Source organism: Saimiri boliviensis, chromosome X, assembly GCF_048565385.1.
Source record: "Saimiri boliviensis isolate mSaiBol1 chromosome X, mSaiBol1.pri, whole genome shotgun sequence".
Taxonomy (NCBI): Eukaryota; Metazoa; Chordata; class Mammalia; order Primates; family Cebidae; genus Saimiri; species Saimiri boliviensis.
In genome coordinates, this window is record NC_133470.1 from 60,712,052 (window position 1) to 60,722,778 (window position 10,727).

The 10,727-nt window shown below is 42.6% G+C and overlaps 1 pseudogene; it reads left to right on the plus strand.

Annotated features, from left to right (window-relative positions):
- Positions 1 to 397: 397 nt before the first annotated feature.
- LOC101049570 (ADP-ribosylation factor-like protein 5A pseudogene) lies at positions 398 to 959 on the plus strand (annotated as a pseudogene).
- The last annotated feature ends 9,768 nt before the right edge of the window (positions 960 to 10,727 follow it).

Below are 10,727 nucleotides of genomic sequence, written 5' to 3' on the forward strand. Positions count from 1 at the left end.
TTTGTGTGCCAAGAGGCAAAATCGAGGCAATTCTGTAGGTCCTTATAATAGAAACATTTAAAAAGTAAAAACTGGCCTGCTCGCGTGGTAGTCGCCACCGCAGCCGCCCAAGAGGAGCTGGGGGAGGACGGTGGCCCGAGACGCTCGTCGCACTGCCAGCCAGGCTAGTGCCAGGGCCTCGCACGCGGCAGGGCGGCCTGGGCTTTGGCCTCCCTCCGGTTCCCTGGAAGCGGGCCCGAGGCCAGCGCGGGAGCAGCAGCAGCAGCAGCAGCAGCAGCAGCAGCAGCAGCAGCAGCAGCAGCGGCAGAGGCTCCAGCGCGTCTCTCTCCTCCCCCTCAGCCTGAGCCAGAGGAGGCCAGGCGGCCCGGGTGTCTGGAGGGGGATCCGCTGCCCGAGAATGGGGATTCTCTTCACCGGAGTGTGGAGACTGTTCCATCACCAGGAGCACAAAGTTGCCATTCTTGGTCTGGATGATGCAGGGAGAACTACCACCCTGTACCAATTGTCTATGAATGAAATTGCACATACAACTCCATAATAGGAGGTAATGTAGAAGAGATCGTGATTAAGAATACACGTTTCCTAATGTGGGATATCGGTGGCCAAGAATCTCTTCGTTCTTCCTGGAACACTTACTATACAAACACAGAGTTTGCAATAGTTGCCATGGACAGTACAGACAGAGAGAGAGGATTTCTGTAACTGGGGAAGAACTCTGTAAAATGTTGGCACGTGAGGACCTAGGCAAAGCTGGATTGCTGACTTTTGCTAGTAAACAAGATGTTAGAGAATGCATGACTGTAGCAGAAATCTACCAGTTGTAGAAGCGAACTTCTATTAGAGATCACCAGTGGCATATCCAGGCATGCTCTGCTCTAAGTCAAAATGCAAATCAGCACAGAGATTCAGTTTCCAATATTTTAAAATGTAACGTTACTTACGAAAAGTATTTTGCTTAAGGTTGTGTATGTACTGTGCATATACCTCAAGTTTCAGGTAATGGCTTTATGTTTTAAAGAAAACCGACACAAATATTAATAATATCCGTAGTAATAACCATAATGAGGTAAGCATCGGCACTGGTGTTAAGTGCCATTTTATACTTTCTCCCTATGTTCCCTGTCTTGTACTAACCAACTTCTCAAATCATTGAGCTGCTTGTTTAAAAAAAAAAAAAAAAAGGGAAAAGCTAAAAGCATGACGTTGTGTATTGATTTTCTGTTGACCAAAATCACACGCCTGGAAACATGTAATTCAACAGAGTGGGATACCTGTCAGATTATTGGCTTAGTATTACTAATGGGCAACATTGTACAATGAGCGACTATCAGATTATTCCTTTTGGTGGTTCTTATGGCCTCTAAATTACTGAATAAATTATTAATCCATTACTTAGTGAATCACAAATTATGTTTAAAATTATCAAATGAATTCTCAGCATTAATTGAAAACTGTTGTGTGAAAAATATCTACCCAGAAAAGCAACATTCTATAAATACTACTAAACAACTTAGCCATATATATATATACATATATATATATTTTTTTTTGGGGGGGTGGGGGTGGGGTGGGGTGGGGGATGGAGTTTCGCTCCTGTTGCCCAGGCTGGAGTGCAATGGGTGATCTTGGCTGGCCGAAACCTCCGCCTCCCAGGTTCAAGCCATTCTCCTGTCCCAGCCTCCCGAGTAGCTGGAATTACAGGCATGTGGCACCACACCTGGCTAATTTTGTATTTTTAGTAGAGATGGAGATTCCTCTGTGTTGGTCAGGCTGCTCTTGAACTCCTAACCTCAGGTGATTCACCCGCCTCGCCTCCCAAAGTGCTGGGATTACAGGCGTGAGCCACCACGCCCGGCTGGCTATATTATTTTTAAGTATTAAATATACTTAAAAATAAGTCAAGCAGTTAAAGTGAATTTCAGAGTAAAAGTAAGGCATGTTTCTGAGCAACACTGATAATTTCTTAATTTGCAAATTTCTTCTTTTTTATGTTGGTACTTGGAATATACTGTGAGATTTTCTTTTCTAAATTTTGTTGTCTCTTTTATTACATAAATGTATTCTTTGACAATTACAAAATGAAAGTGTTTTTTGAATGATTTTAAGAATTTGGCTTAAAAATTGATTGATATAATGTATTATTTGTACTAAGAAGTAACTTGACCCAAAACACCCTTTATGTTTGCTTAGAGTTTTTTTTTCAGTGTCTGAAAGTCAAAGGTATTCCTGTTATAACTGTAAACAAACTTATCCTAAATGTGTTAAAACAAATTCTTGGATACTCTATTTGTATATCATTCATGCCTTGAAAATCTGAGGGTTAATCCAAACTCACGTTTTAGCATATTTAAGGAAAAAAACTACTTTTAATGTCACCCTTTTAAATTTCATGAAGATTTCGGTGAGGAATAACAGTATATACTTTAAGTATTGACAAAACTTAGAAAGTTCCTTTCTATAAAATGGGAAATACTCAGTATCTAAATCCAGGTCAGGCATGGGAGATCAGTATTTAACATTGGATGTCTTGTGTTTTATATTTATATTGTTCAAAATGCAAGTATAACGTTTAATCTTTGTCCACATTGTTTTAGAAAAGTAAATCTTTTTTTTTTTTTTTTTTTTTGAGACGGAGTTTCGCTCTTGTTACCCAGGCTGGAGTGCAATGGCGCGATCTCGGCTCACCGCAACCTCCGCCTCCTGGGTTCAGGCAATTCTCCTGTCTCAGCCTCTTAAGTAGCTGGGATTACAGGCACATGCCACTATGCCCAGCTAAGTTTTTGTATTTTTAGTAGAGACGGGGTTTCACAATGTTGACCAGGATGGTCTTGATCTCTTGACCTTGTGATCCACCTGCCTCGTCCTCCCAAAGTGCTGGGATTACAGGCTTGAGCCACCGCGCCCGGCCGCCAAAAGTAAATCTTACATTACCAAAATAAATAAGTAAAATAAAATATAAAAACTGGCTGGGCATGGTGGCTCATGCCTATAATCCCGGCACTTTGAGGTTGCGGTGAGCTGAGGTGGCACCACTGCATTCCAGCCTGGGTGACAGAGTGAGAATCTGTCTGAAAAATAAATAAATAAATAAATAAATAAATAAATGTACATATATACACACATATATATACACACATATATACACATACTGTTTTTAGCTTGCAAGCCATCCAAAAACAGGTGGTTGATTTGATTTGTCCTGTGGGCTGTAGTTTGTTGACCCCTAGTTTGTTTGGTTTTTGTTTTAGACAGAGTCTCACTCTGTCGCCTGGTCTGGAGTGCAGTGGTGTGATCTCGGCTCACTGCAACCTGCAACCTCTGCCTCTGGGTTACAGCGATTCTCCTGCCTCAGCCTCCTGAGTAGGTGGGATTACAGGCATGTGCCACCATGTCCGGCAAATTTTTGTATTTTTAGTAGAGACAGGGTTTCACCATGTTGGTCGGGCTGGTGTCGGACTCGGACCTCGTGATCTGCCTGCTTCAGCCTCCCAAAGTGCTGGGATTACAAGTGTGAGCCACCACGCCCGGCTTGTTGACTCCTAGTTTCAACCACCACCTCTAAGCAGAAAACTCCCCAATTGGTACCTTCCCACCTCTTTCTAGAATTCCAGACCTGTGCTTCCAATTGCCTATAGGGCAGCTACACTTGCTGTCCTACGCTTACCTCCAATTCAGTGTGTTCAAGGCAAAAATTTCTCACTCCCCAAATCACTTCCTTTTCCTGAATTTCCTGTTTTTGCTAGTGGTGCCATAATTCTCTCAGTTACTCAGGTCTACAATCTGTCATGTCTGCCTCTTTCTTCCTCTCTAAACTATTGGCGGTGTTGCTTCCTAACTATCTCTTGAAAACTTCACCTGTCCTCCAGTCCGAAGTCTGTTGTGGTCCAAGGCCTCAGTATCTTTTGCCTGGACAGCTGTCACAGGCAAGGAGACTTCTTTTTCTCCAGAGTGGGGACAGGGAGTATTCACTGGTCTCCCTGTCTCCATTCTGTGTTCCCATCTATTAAGGCTCTATACTGCAGCCAGGGATTTTTATTTTTTAGGTCCTCTTCAATTTTTTGGAAGAGTTTCAGGATGACTGATGTTAATTTTTTTTTTTTTTTGGATGGAATCTCTCTCTGTGGCCAGGCTGGAGCGCAGTGGTGTGATCTCGGCTCACTGCAACCTGCAACCTCTGCCTCCCAGGTTCAAGCCATTTTCCCGCCTCAGCCTCCAGAGTAGCTGGGACTACAGGCGCCAGCCACCACGCCTGGCTAATTTTTTGTGTTTAGTAGAGACAGGGTTTCCCCATGTTGGCCAGAATGGTCTCGAACTCCTGACCTCTTGCACCGGCCTTGGCCTCCCAGTGTTGGGATTACAGGCGTGAACCAGTGCACCCGGCCTGGTGGTAATTCTTTAAATCAGGCGTCCCCAAACTATGGCCCACGGGCCGCATGCGGCCCCCTGAGGCCATTTATCTGGCCCCCCGCCGCACTTCAGGAAGGGGCACCTCTTTCATTGGTGGTCAGTGAGAGGAGCACAGTATGTGGCAACCCTCCAGTGGTCTGAGGGACAGTGAACTGGCCCCCTGTGTAAAAAGTTTGGGGACGGCTGCTTTAAATGTTTGGTAGAATTCACCAGCGAAGCCATCTGGTGCTGAAGGTTAGAAGGAGTCTGCTCTGATGCTCATGCTGGAGTGCAGTGGTGTAATCTCAACTCACTGCAACCTTCAACTTCTGGGTTCAAGAGATTCTTGTGCCTCAGCCTCCTGAGTAACTGGGATTACAGGTGTGTGCCACCACGCTTGGCTAATTTTTATATTTGTAGTAGAGACGGGGTTTTACCATGTTGCCAGGCTGGTCTGGAACTCCTGAGCTCAAGGGATCCACCAGACTCGACCTCCCAAAGTGCTGGGATTACAGGCGTGAGCCACCGCATCAGGCCCCTTAGGAGGTTTTTGATTATTGATTCAGTCACTTCCATGATTCAGTTTTGGTAGGTTGTGTATTTCTGGGAATTTACCCATTTCTTCTTTGTTATGCAACTTGCTGGCAAAAAATTGTTCATCAGGAGAGAGATCCAAGATGGCTGATCACTAGCAGCTCGGGAATGTAGCTCCCAGTGAAAACGCAAAGAACGAGAGGACGCCACACCTTCACATGAATTCTTATTGTTCACGCACCAGGAGATTCCCAGCGGAGGAGCCCCATGGGTCGCCAGCGCGACTCATGTGACCAGCGAGGCGGTTTTGACGGCGCCTCGGAGCGTCGGTTCTTGGTGCAGAGTCAGAAAAGCACCATCAATCTTAACGCCGCTGATTTAGTCAGTGCAGTGGGTTGCTCAGATTTCGGCGCTGAGAATCAGTAAGTTAGACGTCCACTCAGAAACCCAATTACAAAGACGGTAATTATAAAGACCACAGATGGATAAATCTACAACGAAGGGAAGAAAACAGTCAAAAAAGGCTGAGAATACCCAAGATCAGAACGCCTCTTCCTCAGCAGGGGATCCCAGTTCCTCATCAGCAATGAAACAAGGCTTGATGGAGAACGAGTGTGTTCCAATTACAGAAGCAGGCTTCAAAATGTGGCTAATAAGAAACTTCTGTGAATTAAAAGAACTTGTTCTAACACAATCTAAAGAAACTAAGAACTTTGAAAAAAGGTTTGACGAAATGTCAACAAGAATACAAAATTTAGAGAGGAAAATAAGTGAATTGATGGAGCTGAAAAACACAATATGAGAACTACGTGAAGTATGCACAAGTTTTAACAGCCGAATTGATCAAGCAGAAGAGAGGATATCAGAGGTCGAAGGCCAACTCAATGAAATAAAACTAGAAGACAAGATTAGAGAAAAAAGGATAAAAAGGAACGAGCAAAGTCTCCAAGAAATATAGGACTACGTGAAAAGACCTAATCTACGCTTGATAGGTGTACCTGAATGTGACGAAGAAAATGAATCCAAGCTGGAAAATACGCTTCAGGACATTATTCAGGAAAATTTTCCCAATTTAGTAAGGCAGGATAATATTCAACTCCAGGTAATACAGAGAACACCACAAAGATATTCCTGAGGAAGAGCAACTCCAAGGCACATAATCGTCAGATTCACCAGGGTTGAAATGAAGGAGAAAATACTAAGGGCAGCCAGTGAGAAAGGTCAGGTTACCCACAAAGGGAAGCCTATCAGACTTACAGCAGATCTCTCAGCAGAAACCCTACAAGCCAGAAGAGAGTGGAGACCAATATTCAACATCCTTAAAGAAAAGAACTTTCAACCAAGAATTTCACATCCAGCCAAACTAAGCTTCATAAGTGAAGGAGAAATAAAGTTTTTTGTGAACAAGCAAGCACTCAGAGAATTCATCACCACCAGGCCTGCTTTACAAGAGCTTCTGAAAGAACCACTACACATAGAAAGGAACAAACAGTATCAGCCTTTCTAAAAAATACCAAAAAGTAAAGAACATCAATATAATGAAGAATTTACATCAACTAATGGGCAAAATAGCCAGCTGATATTAAATGGCAGTATTAAACTCAAATATATCATTATTAATTCTAAATTTAAATTGACTAAATTCCCCAATTCAAAGACAGACAGCCAATTTGGACAAAAAACTAAAACTGTATGCTGCATCCAGACCCATCTCACATTCAAGGATACACAAAGACTCAAAACAAAGGATGGAGAGAGACTTACCAACTAACCAGAGAGCAAAAATAAATAAATAAAAAGCAGAAGCTACAATTTTTGCCTCTGATAAAATAGTATTTAAAGCAACAAAGATCAAAAGACGCAAAGAAGGACATTATATAATGATAAAAGAATCAATGCAACAACAAGAAGAGTTAAAGGACCTAAATATATACGCACCCAATATAGGAATACCCAGACATACAAGACTTATAAAGAGACTTAGACTCCCACACAATAATAGTGGGAGACTTCAACATTAATATTAGACAGATCAATGCGACAGAAAATTAACGATATCCAGGACTTGATCTCATCTCTGGAACAAGTAAACGTAATTAACATTTATAGAACTCTCCACTTTACACAAAATATACACTCTTATCAGTACCACATCATATCAACTTAGAAGTTGAAATGAAATGTTGGTTGCTCCTTGTTTGTTATTCTCTTCCCTCATTTTCTTTCATGTCTCCATTATTAAGGACAATTATAGGCATACCCATATTTAGACTGCATTCTAGCCCAGGCAACAAAGCAATACCCCCATTCTCTCTCCTTCTTCCTCTTTCTCTTTCTTCCTCTTCTTTATTCTTTTTCTTATTACTTTTTTTCTTTCTTAAAAAAAAATTGTTCATCGTAGTCTCTTAAAATCCTTTTATTTCTGTGACATTTGTTATAATGCCTCTTTCTTTCCTTCCTTCCTTCCTTCCTTTCATTTCTTTCTTTTTCTTTCCCTTCCTTCCTTCCCTTCCCTTGCTTTTCTTCCTTCCCTTTCTTTCTTCCCTTCCTTCCCATACCCTCCCTCTCTCCCTTTCTCCCTCTCTCCCTCTTTCCCTTCCTTCTTTCCTTCGTACGTTCCTTCCTTCCTTCCTTCCTCTCATTCTCTCTTTCGAGTCTCTGTCACCCAGGCTGGAGTGCAGTGGCAAGATCTTGGCTCACTGCAGCCACCACCTCTCGGGTTCAAGGGATTCTCTCACCTCCGCCTCTGGAGTAGCTGGGATTGCAGGCACATGCCACCAAACCCAGCTAATCTTTGTAATTTTTTTTTTTTTTTTTTTTTGAGACAGAGTTTCCCTCTTGTTACCCAGGCTGGAGTACAATGGCGCTATTTCTGCTCGCCGAAACCTCCGCCTCCTGGGTTCAAGCAATTCTCCTGCCTCAGCCTCCCGAGTAGCTGGGACTACAGGCTGTGCCACCAGGCCCAGATAATTTTTGTATTTTTAGTAGAGGTGGGGTTTCACCGTGTTGGCCAGGCTGGTCTTGAACTCCTGACCTCGTGATCCACCTGCTTTGGCCTCGCAAAGTGCTGGGATCACAGGCGTGAGTCACTGTGCCCGGCCTTCCTCTTTCGTTTCTGATTTTAGTCTTTCCTCTTTTTTCCTTAATCTAGCTAAGCATTTGTCAGTTTTGTGGATCTTTTCAGAAAAAAACTCAGTTTTATTGATTTTTTCTATTGTTTTTCTATTTCATTTTTCTCTGCTCTAATCTTTATTATTTCCTTCCTTTTGTGGTTCTCCTTTTTCTAGTTTCATGAGGTGTAAAGTTAGGTTATTGGAGATGTTTTTAGATATACGCATTTCCAGCTAGAACCTTTTCTGTTGGTACCACTCTTGCTGCATCCCATAAGTTTTGGTATGTTGTGTTTTGATTTTCATTTGTCTCAAGGTATCTTCTAGTTTCCCTTGTGACTTCTTTTTCAAAAAAATTCAATAGTTTTAGGGGTACAAATGTTTTTTGGTAACATGAATGGATTAAATAGCGGTGAAGTCTGAGACTTCAGTGCACCCATTACCCGAGTAGCGTACATTGTACCCAATATGCATATTTTTATCCCTTACCCTTCCCACCGTCCCCCTTTCTGAGTCTCCAGTGTCCCTTGTACCACTCTGTACGCTGTTGCATACCCATAGCTTAGCTTTCACATAACGGCATCCAGCTCCATCCAAGTTGCTGCAAAAGACATTATTTTGTTCTTTTTTATGGCTGCGTATTCCGTGGCATACGCTATCTTTTCTTTATCCATTCATTGGCTGATGGGCCCTTAGGGTGGTTCCATATCCTTCCAATTGTGAATTGTGCTGTGATATACATATGTGTGCAGGTGTCTTTTTTGATAGAATGACTTCCTTTCCTTTGCGTAGATACCCAGTAGCGGGATTGCAGGATCAAATGGTAGATTCTTGTAGTTCTTTGAGAAATCTCCAACTGTTTTCCATGGAAATTGTACTAATTTACATTCCTACTGGAAGTGTATAAATGTTCCCTTTTCACCACATCCATGCCAACATCTATGGGATTGCAGGCACGCTCCACCACGCCTGGCTTGCAAGCCATCCAGAAACATGTGGGTTTGCTATGGCCTGCGGGCTGTAGTTTGTTGATCCTTTGTGTTTTGGCTTTTTAATAACGGCAATTCTGGGCCACGTGTGTAATCCCAGCCCTTTGGGAGGCTGAGGCGAGTGGATCACCTGAGGTCAGGAGTTTGAGACCAGTATGGCCAACATGGTGAAACCCCGTCTCTGCTAAAAATAGAAATCTTAGTCGGGCGTGTTGGAGCGTGCCTGTAATCCCAGCTACTTGGGAGGCTGAGGCAGGAGAATCACCTGAACCCGGGAAGCAGAGGTTGCAGTGAGCCGAGATCATGCCACTGCACTCCAGCCTGGGTGACAAGAGTGAAGTTCCGTCTCAATATTGTGGTTTTAATTTGCATTTCTCTGATGATTAGTGACATTGAACAATTTTTCACATATGTATTGTCCATTTGTGTATGTTCGTTTGAGAAACATCTATTTGTGTCATTTGCCCACTTTTTGATAGGATTATTTGTTTTTTTTCTTTCTGATTTATTTGAGTTATTTGCAGATTTCTGGATATTCGTCTTCTGTCGGATGCATAGCTTGCAAATATTTTCTCCCATTCTGAGGATTATGAATGATTTCTCTTGTTTTCTTTATTTTTTTAAATTTTTTTTGCTATGGAGTTTCTCTCTTGTTGCCCAGGCTGGAGTGCAATGGCGCGACCTTGGCTCACTGCAACCTCCGCCTCCCAGGTTCAAACGATTCTCCTCCCTCAGCCTCCCAAGTAGCTGGGATTACAGGCATGTGCCACCATGCCTGGCTCATCTTGTGTTTTTAGAAGAGATCGGTCTTCTCCATGTTGGTCAGGCTGGTCTCGAACTCCTGACCTCCGGTGATCTACCCACATCGGCCTCTCAAAGTGCTGGGATTACAGGTGTGAACCATGGCACCTGGCCGACTCTGATGATTTCTTTTGCTGTGCAGGAGGGTTTTATTAGTTTAATTCAGTCTTATTTATTTATTTTTGCTTTTGTTCCATTTGCTTTTGAGGTCTTAGTCATAAATTCTTTGCCAAGGCCTATGTCCAGAAGAGTTTTACCTAGGTTTTCTTCTAGAATTTTTATGGTGTCAGGTCTTAGATTTATGTCTTTGATTCATCTCGGGTTGGCTTTTGTATATGGTGAGAAACAAGGGTCCGGTTTCATTCTTGTACATGTGGCTATCCAGTTTCCCCTGCACCATTTATTGAATAGGGCACCCTTTCCCCAGTTTATTTTATGGTATGCTTTAATGAAGATCCTCTGGTTATATGTAAGTATTTGGCTTTATTTCTGGGTTCTCTGTTCTGTTCCATTGGTCTATGTATCTAGTTTTATAGCCGTACCATACGGTGTTGGTTATCATAGCCTTGTAATATGATTTGAAGTCAGGTAATGTGATACCTCCAGATTTATTATTTTTGCTTAGGATTGCTTTGGCTATGCAGGCTCTTTTTTGGCTCTATATGCATTTTGGTAGTTTTTTTTCTCCTTCCTTCCTTCCTTCCTTCCTTCCTTCCCTACTTCCTTCCTTCTTTCATTCCCTCCTTCCTTCAGTTCTTCTTCCCTTCCTTCCTTCTTTTTTTCTTTTTCTTTCTTTCTTTTTTTTTTAGACAGGGTCTCACTCTGTTACCCAGGTTGGAGTGCAGTGCTATGCTCATGGCTCATTGCAGCTCAAACGTCTGGTCTGAAGCGAGTTTACCACCTCAGC